The sequence below is a fragment of the Uloborus diversus genome, chromosome 2 (genome assembly GCF_026930045.1).
Source record: "Uloborus diversus isolate 005 chromosome 2, Udiv.v.3.1, whole genome shotgun sequence".
In the NCBI taxonomy this organism is placed as follows: Eukaryota; Metazoa; Arthropoda; class Arachnida; order Araneae; family Uloboridae; genus Uloborus; species Uloborus diversus.
In genome coordinates, this window is record NC_072732.1 from 58,454,589 (window position 1) to 58,468,058 (window position 13,470).

General features: G+C 31.4%; 1 protein-coding gene across 1 annotated transcript in view; it reads right to left on the reverse strand.

Annotated features, from left to right (window-relative positions):
• LOC129216333 (kinesin-like protein KIF26B) overlaps window positions 1–13,470 on the reverse strand; it is a 211,537-nt gene that overhangs the window by 47,816 nt on the left and 150,251 nt on the right. The window lies entirely within an intron of this gene.

Genomic DNA, 13,470 nt, shown 5'->3' on the forward strand with positions numbered 1-13,470 from the left:
ACAAAGGAGTCCACACAGAAGAAAAATAGGGAATTGCAGTAAGATCGTTAACTAAATTAGAACGGTTCTTCAGGATGTGGAAAGATTCTCAAAAATTAAGATCCAACGAATTGGGGCATTTTTGCATAATTTGATAAGAGTTAAAATCAAAAGAGTGATTCGATTCCCAACAGTGTTGAGCAATACTGGATTTATTCAACTGTTGTTTTCTGACATATCTTTGATGTTCTTTTAACCGAAATTTCAAAGAACGGCGGGTCTGTCCGATGTATCCGAGTCCGCAATTGCAAACAATTTTATAGATCCCACAACAATTAAGAGGATGAGTAGAATCTTTAAGAGAAGAGAAAGAAAGTTTATTTATTAATAGGAGAAAATACCACTTGGAATTGGAATCGCTTCAGAATCTTAGCAATCTGGAAACTAATACCAGGGAAGAAAGGCAGAACAACTAAATTCTTAGTGTTAAAAGTTCTATTAAGAACAATATTTTGAGATTTTTTGCAAAGTTTTTTATAAATGGAATCAACTAAGGTGGGCGGATAGTCTCTATCAACAGCCACAGCTCTTAAATAGTTAAGTTCCACATTAAGAAGCTCAGGTGAAGAACAAATATTCATTGCACGATAAACAAATGTGTTGAAAGCTGAATATTTTTGATTAGGAGGGTGAGACGATAATCTATGTGGGGGTAATGAAACAGCAAAAGGTTTGCGATAAACCGTAGTTTCAAAACCAGACTCAGTTCGAGAAACGAGAACATCCAGAAATGGAAGGCAATTATTCTGTTCTTTTTCACAAGAGAATTGAATATGAGGATCAATGGAATTTAAAATAGATAAAGCATCATCAATGCTTAGTTGATCGTGATTCATAAGAACAGACACTTGCTAGATTCTACACTGCTACAGTTACTAGACAAGCTCGAAATATTTTTTTCATATTTTATTTCGGCATTAATGCATCTGTCCCGCACCTCTCGTTGTTAGTCTTCCCTACTCTTCCCAATAGGTTATATTCTCTAAATCAACAACAATTAGTATGGTGTACTAGAGCACTTAGAATTTACCCTCTGAGAGGGGTATGGGAGTGGTTATAACAGTGGGATTATTCCGCTCTCTCTGCCCGTAAAATTTTAGATTTTTCAACGTATTGTTCTTTTACTAGTTTTAGATCAAAAATAGTTTTAACTCAAGTTCGTTTATTTATATAAATATTAAGCCTAAAAAGAATGAGAAGAAATGTTGTCCTAGACCAGCGTTTCTTAAATTGTGTTCCGCGGAACCCCAGGGTTTCACGAAGCTCTCTCAGGGGTTCCATGAGACTTACACGTTTTCATTCCACATCTTTCAAATTTGACACTTAAAAAATCGATAAAAACGCTTTCCCAAAATTAAAAAAAATTTTACTTTTACTTTCGTATACAAATCTGAACTTTATTACCCATCAATGTCAGCCACTATAGGAATAATTTTATTTGTCACCTGAAATTGTGCCTTTCAGACGCAACTTCGAAATTTTTCTAAGATCAGTCATAAAGCACCTTTTTTTCCCTCTTAAACACTTCAATTTCGAAAAAAATCCGGAAAAACTACTGACTAGTTTAAAAGTGACTTCAATGTTGAAAAACTTACGGAAGGACATCCCAAATTCCCTTTTCTGCATCCTTACCAACTATTGGCTAAAATTACGATTTTTGACGTGAATTTCAAATATTCTACTATTAATACTAGCCACTCTCCCAGTATCTATGGCAGCAGTTGAAAGCACAATTTTTACATTTAACGAATGAGGACTAATTTAAATCAACAGCATACAGTAACATCATAGTCTCTGATTTATAAATAACTTTAAAAATTGTGATAAAATAAGAAATATTTTAGTTTTTAAGTTTCAAAAACTTTTTCTTTGCAAATTTTAGTAAATTATTAACACTATTGTAGGTAACACACATTAGTATTTCATTTTCTTACTAAGAAAATATTTTAATTATATAACTCATGCATAACTTCTGAGATTATTATTAGGTGGCTATTGCCCTCTCACTTTCAACGGTAAAGGGACTTGGTCCCTCCACTTTTGTAAGTGCAAAACTAATAAGGGTCGAATGAAAAATGATAGCGATGGTCTATTCACGTGATTAAAGAAAGAACTGAATTAATAATTGCTTGTTTTATGCTTTTTTCTGGTTATCATTACGTAAAAATTAAAATGGAACTTTGATTTTGTAGGAGGGAATCTTCTGTGGCCATCTGGTTCCGCTTTTTGATTCCGTTTCTCCAATTTTTGGAAGAAGGTCAATTCATTAATGATGACATAAAAATTCAGTTGCCCAACTTTTGAAGAAAAAATTTAGCTGTAAGGGTGTGTCGCCCACCAAACCTGCCCCCCTCGCACATCCTTTGACCCCCCACTTTTTTGGGGCACCAGCCGCCTATGCAAATAGGAGTGTTTTGGTGTTTTATAATAACAAATAATGATTAGTAGTTAGAAATAATTACCATGGTTTATAATGAAGTCTATTTAATTATCAATTTAACGACAAATAGTTAATGTGATAGTCTTTTTGAGGTAAGAACCTGGGCTCCCTCTCAAACAGAAACATAGCTACGCCACTACAAACTATTGACAAAAAAACTAATGGTTGCACGAAAAAAGTGAGCATTTAAAAGGGTTTCACGGATCAAAGAAATTAAGAAACGCTGTCCTAGACAACAAACTTATAATTTTTCCTAAATTTTCAGGCATCATTCAAGATTTTCTTCTTCAATTTTCAATATAAGGCTATGCAAAAACTGAACATGTTGCATTTTAAGCGTTTTTTACGCATAATTTATGCAATTGTTCTTCAAAACAGGTTTAAGTTTTAAATCACATTTGAAAAACTTTAATTGCCTGGTGGAGTCTCCGCTCTCTAGCTTTGGTAATTAACAACACTTTTTGTGTCATTCTGTGATTTTATTTGTAAAGTTAACTCCTATGAGTGAAAATTAGAGGTTTGATTTCACTATTAATTATTTTCCAATGCATTTAAAATTTTTTAAAAAGATACAGCGAAATCCCGTTACAACGAACTTTAAGAGACCGTAAATTTTATTCGCTTTAGCGGAGATTTTGTTGTAATGGAATTCAAGCAATGCAATGGAAATTAAAATATGAACTGAACATTCATTTTGCTGAACTGGATATTTCGTTGTACTGGCATTCATTGTAACGGGATTCCACTGTATTTGATTTTAAAGACCTGTTCTTCTCTGAAAAATTAAAATAAAAGTTCTGAACACAGAATTAGGGAAAACGAAGGGGAGACTGGGGATACTTGATCCCCACTTTAATTTTCAATTTGTTTCTCTGCTGCGAACTATCAGTTTAAAAAATAAAAAAAAAGTACGTGAACAAAGGTAATTTTTTCTTCTATCTGACAGTATTTTTTTTAGTTGAAATTAAACAGTTTTGGTAACATAATTTTTTTCAACACTTTCATAAAGGGATCATGTATTCCCACATTAAGGGATACATGATCCCTTCATGCGGGATACTTGATCCCACTTAGAAAATACATAGACTTTTCATTAGATCGGCAATTTATTTATGGATTTTAGTTTTCTACATAATGTTTCTAAAAAATAACACCAATTCTAATTTTCTTCATTAGATTATAATAATGTGAACACAAAATAACATAGTTTCAAAGTTTACTAGACGTTTGTAAAAAAAATGTACACAACTTTCATGAACTTATGATGCTTTTGATCAGTTACTTATTATCCAATACAGTTGTGAACAAAAAAAAATATGTTTTTATAAATAAAATTAACATTTTTTTGTAAAGTAGTAGCGTAATGAAGCTAAAATTACAACAAATAAAAAAAAATAGGATGACAAGCACGAAAATCCTCTTATTTGCAAACATCTTGTCTTGCAATAATAAAATCAAGAGATTTTTCAATTGAATTAATTTTTAAAAAGAGGGTAAAAATGTAACTATCAGTGTACTTATATATATATAAAAAAAAAAGAAAGCTTATCTCATATGTTTTCAAAACCTAAAAAGTCAAATGCAACCAATTCATTTGTTGTAGTTCTTAAAGTTCAGCTCAACCCACTGGAGGCATGCAACTTAACACATTCATTCTCATTTACTACACTGTCAATTTTTCAGGAAAAATAGATTGATTAAGCATGTTACCTCTTCGCTTTAGAAAACTTATTTCAAACTCTAGAAATCCAACTTGGCATTCTAACCGTTAATGGGTCAACATAATAGGCAACTTACTTTTTTTGTTGCAAATCTAACTATAGCAAAATCAATTTTTTTTTCTTTAAAACAAAGATTTGACACCTATTTCAACTTGTTCAAGCTCATTTGGCTGATCAGAACATAATTTATCAGTAGAGTTAATTTGTATTTAGATGTTTGAGGTGTTCTGTATGTTACACAAATGCGAACTAATTATTTAATTGTTTAGCATATTTACTGCAGTGATTGATTAAGTCTATCACTCACTATGATAAATTTTATTATGTTAACATGGTTTTGAATGTTTAAAGTTAATGTCAACTAAGTAAACAAAATTTATATTGTTTTCATTGTGTTTATATTGTCATATGGATACTTGATCCTTGGGATCATGTATCCCTCTAAGCGAAGGTATTAAATATCCCTAATATGTGATTTTTACAAACATACTTGTTCTATTATTAACAATCAGTGGCAATTTACTAAAAATATGTCTCAATTATTTAAGACTGTTTATACTTTAACATTACACTTCAGAATTTTTTTTAAAGTTGTATTTAACGGGTAATGTAAACTTCGGAATGCTTTCCTAAAAAAAAAGGTTTCCCTTGACACATTCAGCCAATCATTTCTTAAGCTAAAACAAAATGGCTGAAAAAAACAAAATGTTGCCAGTTTTTATATACAAGTATAACTTTAATATAATTGTCAAGTTTCAAATCTCTACTTAATGATTTTGGTACATTTTTGTCTTTGGGATCATGTATCCCTAGGGATCAAGTATCCCCAGTCTATCCTATCACTTCAACCGACTTCTTCTCCGAAAACTGGCTAGTTTTTTAGTACAAAGCTGACAGGGTTGCTTCAGCACCAACAACATCGAAAATAGCGTCTAAAACTAAGTAATTAAAACTGTGGGGACTTTAGCCTTTTGCTCGTTTTAATGTTTATGTAGTTTTAGCACCAATAAATGTTATTTTGAAGGATAAGCATCACTGGTCCTTAAAACGTTCAAAACTTTTCAATACAAGTAAGTATTATTTATATACTTCAAAATAATTACGCAAATAAACATAAAATACCACGCTCTAATAAAATAAATGTAAAAAGAAACAATAAATATGTAGTTAACCCCTGACACTCCTTTGTTAACTCCAAATGTAAATATCCAGAATTTTATTTGAAAATGTTTCCCGCTGCATGACACCTGCTCTTGCTTTCGCTAATTAGCTTTACTGCTTTTGCAGAATTGTTTTTCTTCGAGTTATTCGCTGCTCCAATTCCCTAGTGAATGCACTTAAAAAGTTGTGTAAAGGGATCTGATCTCTTTTGTAAATTCAGTGAAATAAATATTCAGGATCTCTCTGAAGAGAAGGAAAACAGATGTTTCTTGAAATTTTGTATATTTAAAAATGTTTACCTTTTTCTTGAATATTCAGAGCATTTTTTTTTCATTGGACAATTGCTGTGAGTTTTGAGAAAGAATTCAAGAAGTTTGTTCCAAGCATGTTGTGACGAGGTGTACAAATGGTCGTTACAGCGGCCGTATACGCTTTTGCAAAGCTCCCATTTCAGTGGGAAAATGTGAAGGAAATGTTAAACCGGTATGTTTGACAAAATTGCAGTCTTAGCTAATTTAGGGAGCATTGATTAGATACAAGAAAATCGGTGTTAGTATAGGAAAGTAGACTCGTTTAGTTCAGGACGAAACTTCTTGTTTAAAACAAAATATGAGCTGTTTTTTCACTGCATTCACCGGTCAGACAACCGAATATAAAAAAAACAAATTAAAAATCAAAATTTTGTATGATTTTTTATTGCATAGAAAACAATATCACACTGCTTAATTCTTTTAAAAAGATATACCTCTTAAATTATACTTCATTTAAAATATTCTTTGACGATTGTTAAATAGTGAGACTTGTTTCAATATTATAGTTTCTTGTCTTTCAGCTTGAATACTGAGACTTGTCTCAATATTATAGTTTCTAAAATGATTGTTCTTTTTTCAAATGGAAAATATTTTTTCTGTTACATTATTATTATTTATTTTAAAGTTAAAAAAATGTTGACATTTATTTTTGAAACTAATATTGATACAGCTATCGCCATTTAACGATCATTGCAGGTGTCCTGCCTTTGATAGTTAAAGCGTCTTATTCATTTCAAAATGTGTAGATGGAACTAAAAGCTAAATATTTAAGCTATTGTTATTTCATGAACAGAAATACTGGTTCAGCGAAATTCATCTTCATAACTTTTCATAAGACATAAAACTTGGAATTCTACTTTAAAAAACCCTATATCGTCTACATTTATACAAATACCTATGAATAATGGTTTCAGCTTGAACTCACACTTAATGTTATTCCGTTGTAGCTTCTTAACTTTAAAGAAACTATTTTCACTAATATTTTTTAAAGTCATAGATGAACAAGCTCACGTGAAAGAAGTTTAAAGCTGCAGTTTCCGTTACAGTTTAAACGTTCATTTAATAAAGGAACAGGAAAAAGTTCTCTGCGGAAGTACTTTGTCACCCTTTTAAATGATGCCATTACTATTCCGGATATTTCCGATTTAAAAAGACTGATGGAGCCGAGTGCTGACCAGACGATCATAAATTGCATCGGACTTAATACCTCATTGAATGGGTCCTCCAACCCCTTCTAAAATACGTAAATAACCATGCAGGAGAATGTGTGCGTGTGTGATGTACACTTAAGCTTGACACTTTTCAGAAGGCGCTTAAAAAGTGAACGAAAACGGTCCTGGAAAAAAAAAAAACTCCCTCTATTTTCTCGCAGATCTTCGCCGAATATTCATGAGTGGCTGGAGGGAAAAAATGAAAAAACGCGGTGATGGGGGGATCAGTACAAAGCCCCTTTCTTTCCAATGCTTCTTCATATATCTTCTTAAGCTGCTGTAATGGAAGTTAAAAGCAGAAGGCTACGTGACTGGAAAGATCACAAGGTTGGAGTCTTTTTTTTTTCTTCTCTCGTGTTTACTCATTTTGCAACATTCCTTAAAATGTTAAAAATTGCACAAAGCAAGATGGAAAATGCTAATGTAAAAGTATAAGAAGTAATAATAGCAATAAAAAAATATCATCATAATGTAATAATTTTTCCCGCGCAGCCTTCTCTCAGGAATATTGAGTTGCATTTTACAAATGTGGTAACTGATACTCGATGGGGATTAGGGCCTCGAGTGTTTACGGTAACAATCTTTTATCGATCTATTGTTTAAACAATTTAAGGAAAGAGTTTTTCTCCAGAATTACACCTGATCATGAGGAGCATTTTATTGGGGCAATAATGGGCTTAGACTTGGTGGAGTTTTTTTTTCAATCTTCCCACGGAATCTTCATTGGTCTCATGAAAACTAATCTTGTTAATTCCGTGTAGAAGGTAGAGATAATGAGATCAACCTTTTTACTATTGTTTCGGAGTAAAAGAATAGTTCTGTATTATTTTAAGGTGGTTCCTATTTTATGGTTCCTTATGGCCGTGATTTTAGAAATATTTATCAAGTCTTTAAATTTAATTTTTTTAAACATTCAGGGCGAAAACAGATGGGAGTCTTTTTTTTTATTAAAAGTGGTAAAAGGGTGTGGTTTAGTAAGAAATTTAAGATGAAAAATTTCTCCTCGACCGATCAATTTTGTGAGTCTAGTTGAGTTGAAAATATAGATAAAGTTTTCTTTTTTCAATGTAGTGTTTTTTTTTTTTTTTTCAAGTTACATATAAATAAATGAGCTGCTTCCTTTGAAAGTGGTAAAAGTAAAATTTTTGCTGTTGAGGGACATTTAAGGGTTTGCGTTTCAGTATTCAGTTGTATAAATCTCCCAAATATTAGGATTCTGATGCTTTTTGACCAAATTGTTTTAAAATAAAAATGCCTTACTAAATTTTATCTATAGTTACCATTATCTTCATTTTTTTTCCCAAAAATGAACTAATCATAGCATTATAATTAGCCCATCCAGAACTGATGGAGCCCCTATCCCCGTATGTCTAAATAGATTTTCTAACAGCAGTTATATCTCTTTCTTGACTGTCTTTTTATACCGTTTCAAGAGTAAAAACTTTTGAAAACAATATATGGATAAAATGTGAAATGGAATCAAGAAAGTTAATAAGGTGAGTTGGGGGAAGTGCAGCCCTTAAACTGTACAGTTCGACTTTATTAAGGCCTAGATAGTATACGACTTGATACAATTTTTTAAATTTTTATTTCGTATGTTACCTGTTTTAGTGTGTTTCCCAAGACATGAGCCTGTTAAAATCATTGCAGGTAAAAAAGTTAAAAAGTTTTTTTTTAAACTATTGTACTCTAGGGCCACACTTTCTCAATAAAAAGTGGGGCAAGAGCATCACCTATCTGAATTTTTTCTTTTAAAAACGTTTGAGAAAATAAGGGGTAAGTGCAATCAATAGAGTATTTTTTTCTGATTAAAAACGATTTTTTTATTTTTATTTTCACCTATTCATTGGGAAGTTATTACATTTTTCCTAGCGAAACCTGTCAATGAGAAATGAAGAACGTTCAAGGAACAATGGATTATCAAACAAAATTATGAAGTTTTTATTTTAAATTAAATAAAGAACATGAAAGGTAACTTTTATTATGCTAATAAGCTTTAAAAAAAAACAAAACTTGCATATCGAGGAATAATCTTTAAAACTTGAATATCAACGAACTTATAAAATATTAATTTAATAATACAAAAGGTAACTATACAACTGACAAAAGGTAACATGTCTTTCACGAACTTGAACACTTTTTGTATAAGTACACTTAGTATAGTAATTAACAATTTAATTTATATTATGGAGCAGTATATATAAGCAGTTATATTGGAGCAATATAGACTAGTGACACTTATTGTTAGTTAGACAAAGATGCAGGGATTAAAAATTAATTACATTGCTTCATTAAATCCTTGCAAGCAAATTATATCTGTCATAAATGAACATTGCCAGATTAATGGGAACGTGCAGCCCCAAGAAATGCGAGACTGCACTTGCCCCTTTTTTTCGGGCCGCACTTTCCCAGTCGTATAATTTTCTGGGGCAAGTGCAGCCCTAAAATTAATTGATTTTAAAGTAAAAAAAAATAAATCTCAGCTTTAAAAATACGAAAAGTAGACATGAAATAGTTGTGCTTACGTTTTGGAAGCACGAAAAAGTGAGAACAACAACAGAAGAAACGATGATTTCTCGAACCTTAACAGCATGGCACTGTAGTGAAAATGAGAAAAGTTAGGAAACAAGGGAGAAAGTAGAGTTACCATTCAATTAGCGCGATCTAACGCACGCAGTGCGAAGTAATAACGTTTACCAAGCTACCCAGATGGCAAGCAGCTTTGCAGATATTCCCAGTTTCTGATTATTAACCTAAGCCGCACTTGCCCCAAGACCGCACTTACCCCAACTGACCTTATAAAAATGTCTATTTCATTCTCTCGAACCGTTAAGAATCATATTTCAATAAATTCCTGCAGAGCGATACTCGATTACTCGATCAGCGATTTCGCTAGCATATACGTATATGTGTGGATAGGAATAATTTTATGTTTAAGATTTTTTCACAGTATCGAAATGGACAGCAATAGGAGAAACATATTAGACAAATGAATCAGACTAAAATTCCTTCAAAGCAAAAACGCCTACTCTGAGTAAGTAAAAAAAAAAAAAAAAAAGGCTTCAATTGCATAAGAATAATTCCTGTAGTACTTTACAAAATACTTTACAAAGGAACTTCATTTCAATTTGATTCTGCCATAAATGTTTTTTTCCCCATGAAGATTTATTTTAATTTTAAATGTTGCCAAAAAAAAAAACCGTAAACATTTTGCATCAAAAGAATTTTTACTTTCATTTTTTTTGTCATTGCCAAAAACAACGATGAATAATTCGCAACTCCAACGAACTATAGGGGGCACTGAAGTCACTGTCTAATGGCGGAATTGAAAACTAAAACAAACGCACATGGTAACGAAGAAAATGCTAAAAGTGTTGTGATTTTTGTTCGTACGTATGATTGTTTCGCTTTATTCTTTTTAAATTAATTTTCAAAGTCTTGTTGATATTCTGACCCACGTAGAAAGAAATGAGAATTCAAGAAGCATTACTAAACGTCAAACATTAATGCAAAGTACGTAGTTCGTAGTTCTAAGCAGCCATTTTCACGATGTTGAATTCGATATTTATCAATTCTTGATAAAACTAAATAATAATTGTGGCCTGACAAGAATAACAATTAATGCTAGAAAATTTAATATGACATTACAAATTGTTACCAAAAGAAGATGATACTTCTTTGCTTTGCTTTGGCTAGCGCTTGTTTTCCATTTGTAGCTGAGTTATTTCTCTTGAATTCCCGAATCGGTTAATTTAAAAATTTTCTGTTTCGATTTTTCTAATTTCTGAGTTACGATTTAATTGTGTCATGTTATGCAAATCATCAACAAAATTCTCACGGATATATGGTGGTAGTTTTCTTTTCAGTTGATTGACAATTATTTCTTTTTACTTATCGAATTCTGTAATCTTACTACCATTTTGTTCCACTCATGATAAAAATTGAAAATGGTTTAACTAAAAACGCGAAATCTCGCCAAGGCTACTTTGCTCGCACAATGCCAAAATTATAACCCTAAACAAATTTGGCGATACCTTTCAGCTGAGAATAAAAGGAATAAAGTAAATTCTTTCTCGGTTATTCATTTTGTTCTACGATAATATATTCAAGAAAATATTTTGCATACTGTCCATTCCAACTAAATGCTGCTGTAAAATATGGTAAGTTTAATTAATTTAAGATTAAAAAAACTCCCATATTCTTACAAATTCATACAAAACAATAAAATTTTTTACCTTGTAGAACGTTATCCAAGTTTGTTAATCCAGAATTTTCGCTTTCACCTATTATTAAGGAAATAATGAAAACTAACATTATTTTGAGGAGCTCGAGAATACTACTAAGGGACGAATTAATTTCTGTAGCTGAAAGCAAACTAAGACACATCGATTGCGTTAATAAATACTCAGAACAAACTGCCTGTGTTTACGTCAACAGACACACATGGAACGCAACGTGGCAAAGTTTTAGTTGCATTCGCAGTTTTATAAATCACCGCAAGGTAGCGTATTCGAGCGCTGGAGTTCCGAATAGCAAGTATAAAGTTTGCAGAGAAGATTTAGATTTTATATATATTATAAATAACTATTCCTATTAAATATAAATTCGCTTGCAATTTTGTTTCTCGCTCTTTGAATTCGCTTCACTTTGATTCAAAATCAACTTCTTCGCAAATGTTGTCTACATTTGCAAACTGCATTTCAATCATTAATATAATTGTTTTTTTCATAAAACAGAAAACTAATATCATATTCGGAATGTCTACTATTTTCTCAAAACTCACTTTGCACTCTTTGGAAGTTAAAAAAAAGTAGTGCTGCTAGTAATTGTTTGGTGAAAAGTTTTGAATTCTCATTGTAGGCGATTATGTTAAAAAAATAATAATGACAATAAGTTTTGGGCCATTTATTAATTACTTTTTTAAAAAAATCAATAAACATATGTTTAAAATTTGACCAATTGTTTCAAAAAAATTAAAACAAATACCGTAGTTTGCAAATTAAAGATGGAGGGGAAAAATAGTGCATGCTGTGGTTCGAGCATATAAAATCTCACGCTGAGAAAACAAAATGCGATGTTCGCACTACATAACTTCCTTGTACGCTTATGAAACAATCATCTCTCTTAAAATCTGTACGTGTAAATTGTAGAAGCGGTACGTCTAAAAAGCATTTTTTAGATACTTTCCTTTACCAATAACGTATATTAAAAGAAAAGAATGCCAAATTCAAAAAAAAAAAAAAAAAAAAAGATGTTTCTGTTGCTCCTGCTGTTTGAAATTGCAACGACAAAAGCTTGAACCATTGCCTTCACTCATTGAATGGAAAATGTACAATTAACGAAAATAGAGTGCCTGGGGGGAGGGGGGAAAACTTATTTCCTGCAAAATAATTGAGAAAAGACTCTTTTACAGAAATTCATATTAATTGATTCATATCATTGATTATTTTAACATGGCGGCTCGGGAATCTCGCTGAACATCGACAAACTGACACCCGATTTGGCACTTTATTTTGGTAGCTAAATTTGTCACCAACTTGGTGATGCAACGCCAAGTTGAGTCCGACGTTAGTTACTCCATTACCACTGGGTCATTGAAATAAGTGAAAAAAAAGTTTAGGGTCAATTAAAAAGATATATGCACTGATTTTTATTTCTTTTTGATGGAAAAAAAGAAAGAAATGTTTGTTAGAAAAATATTCGTTATTTCATCTTTATGTTTGCTTAATGAAAGAGTATTTCTCACACAAACTTTAAAGAAAAATAGGAAAACGATGCACAAAATCGTTACTTGATTGATTGTGATTAGTTTTGAGAAATATTTTCATGATTCCACTGATCTGTTTTGTTAAAAAAAAGAAGAAAGAGAAATAACTAACTAGAAGAAATTTGATTAAAAAAACATATGCGAATGGATTGAAAATAAAAGAAAAAAAATACATAAAATTTTTAATATCATGTTCTGCATATTAATGCTTAAAGAAATACATAAAATGCTGATGAGTGATAAATAATATTTTCTAAAATTAAGCTGAAATGAACAACAATTCCGTGGAATTGATATTTACGGATTTAAAACATTTATTTTTTGAATAGTTTTAACTCCGAGAGGCATTTATTGTTATAATAATGAGTTTTAACAAAATTGCGTGTTCCTAAGTTCAGCAATTTAGCAGACGATCTTTCAAAAATAATCTCGTTAATACTTTATAGGCGGAAGGAAAAAAAAAAAAACTAATTTTACCATCTTCACATCGTTTCACATTTTTTTTGCAGATATAAACAATGTTTATTTTTACTTGTTTTTCCGTGCCATTTTCTATCTTTTTAAAGCTTATTATCTTCATAATGTTTGCACGAGTTTTATAGCTGTTTTGAAATAAGATTAACGAACTAAAGTACGCTTACGTGAAGTGTAGAACGAGACGAAGGAAATCGCGTTACATTCTTTTCCATCAGAAAAAATGGAATGGGAGGGGGGGGGGGAGGTGGTAACCAAGCATTTGCAACAAATTCATCATTTTCTTCCTTTCTTTTCTCGTTTTTTAAGGAGAGAAAGGAAGTTGCATATAATTGATTTTAAAATT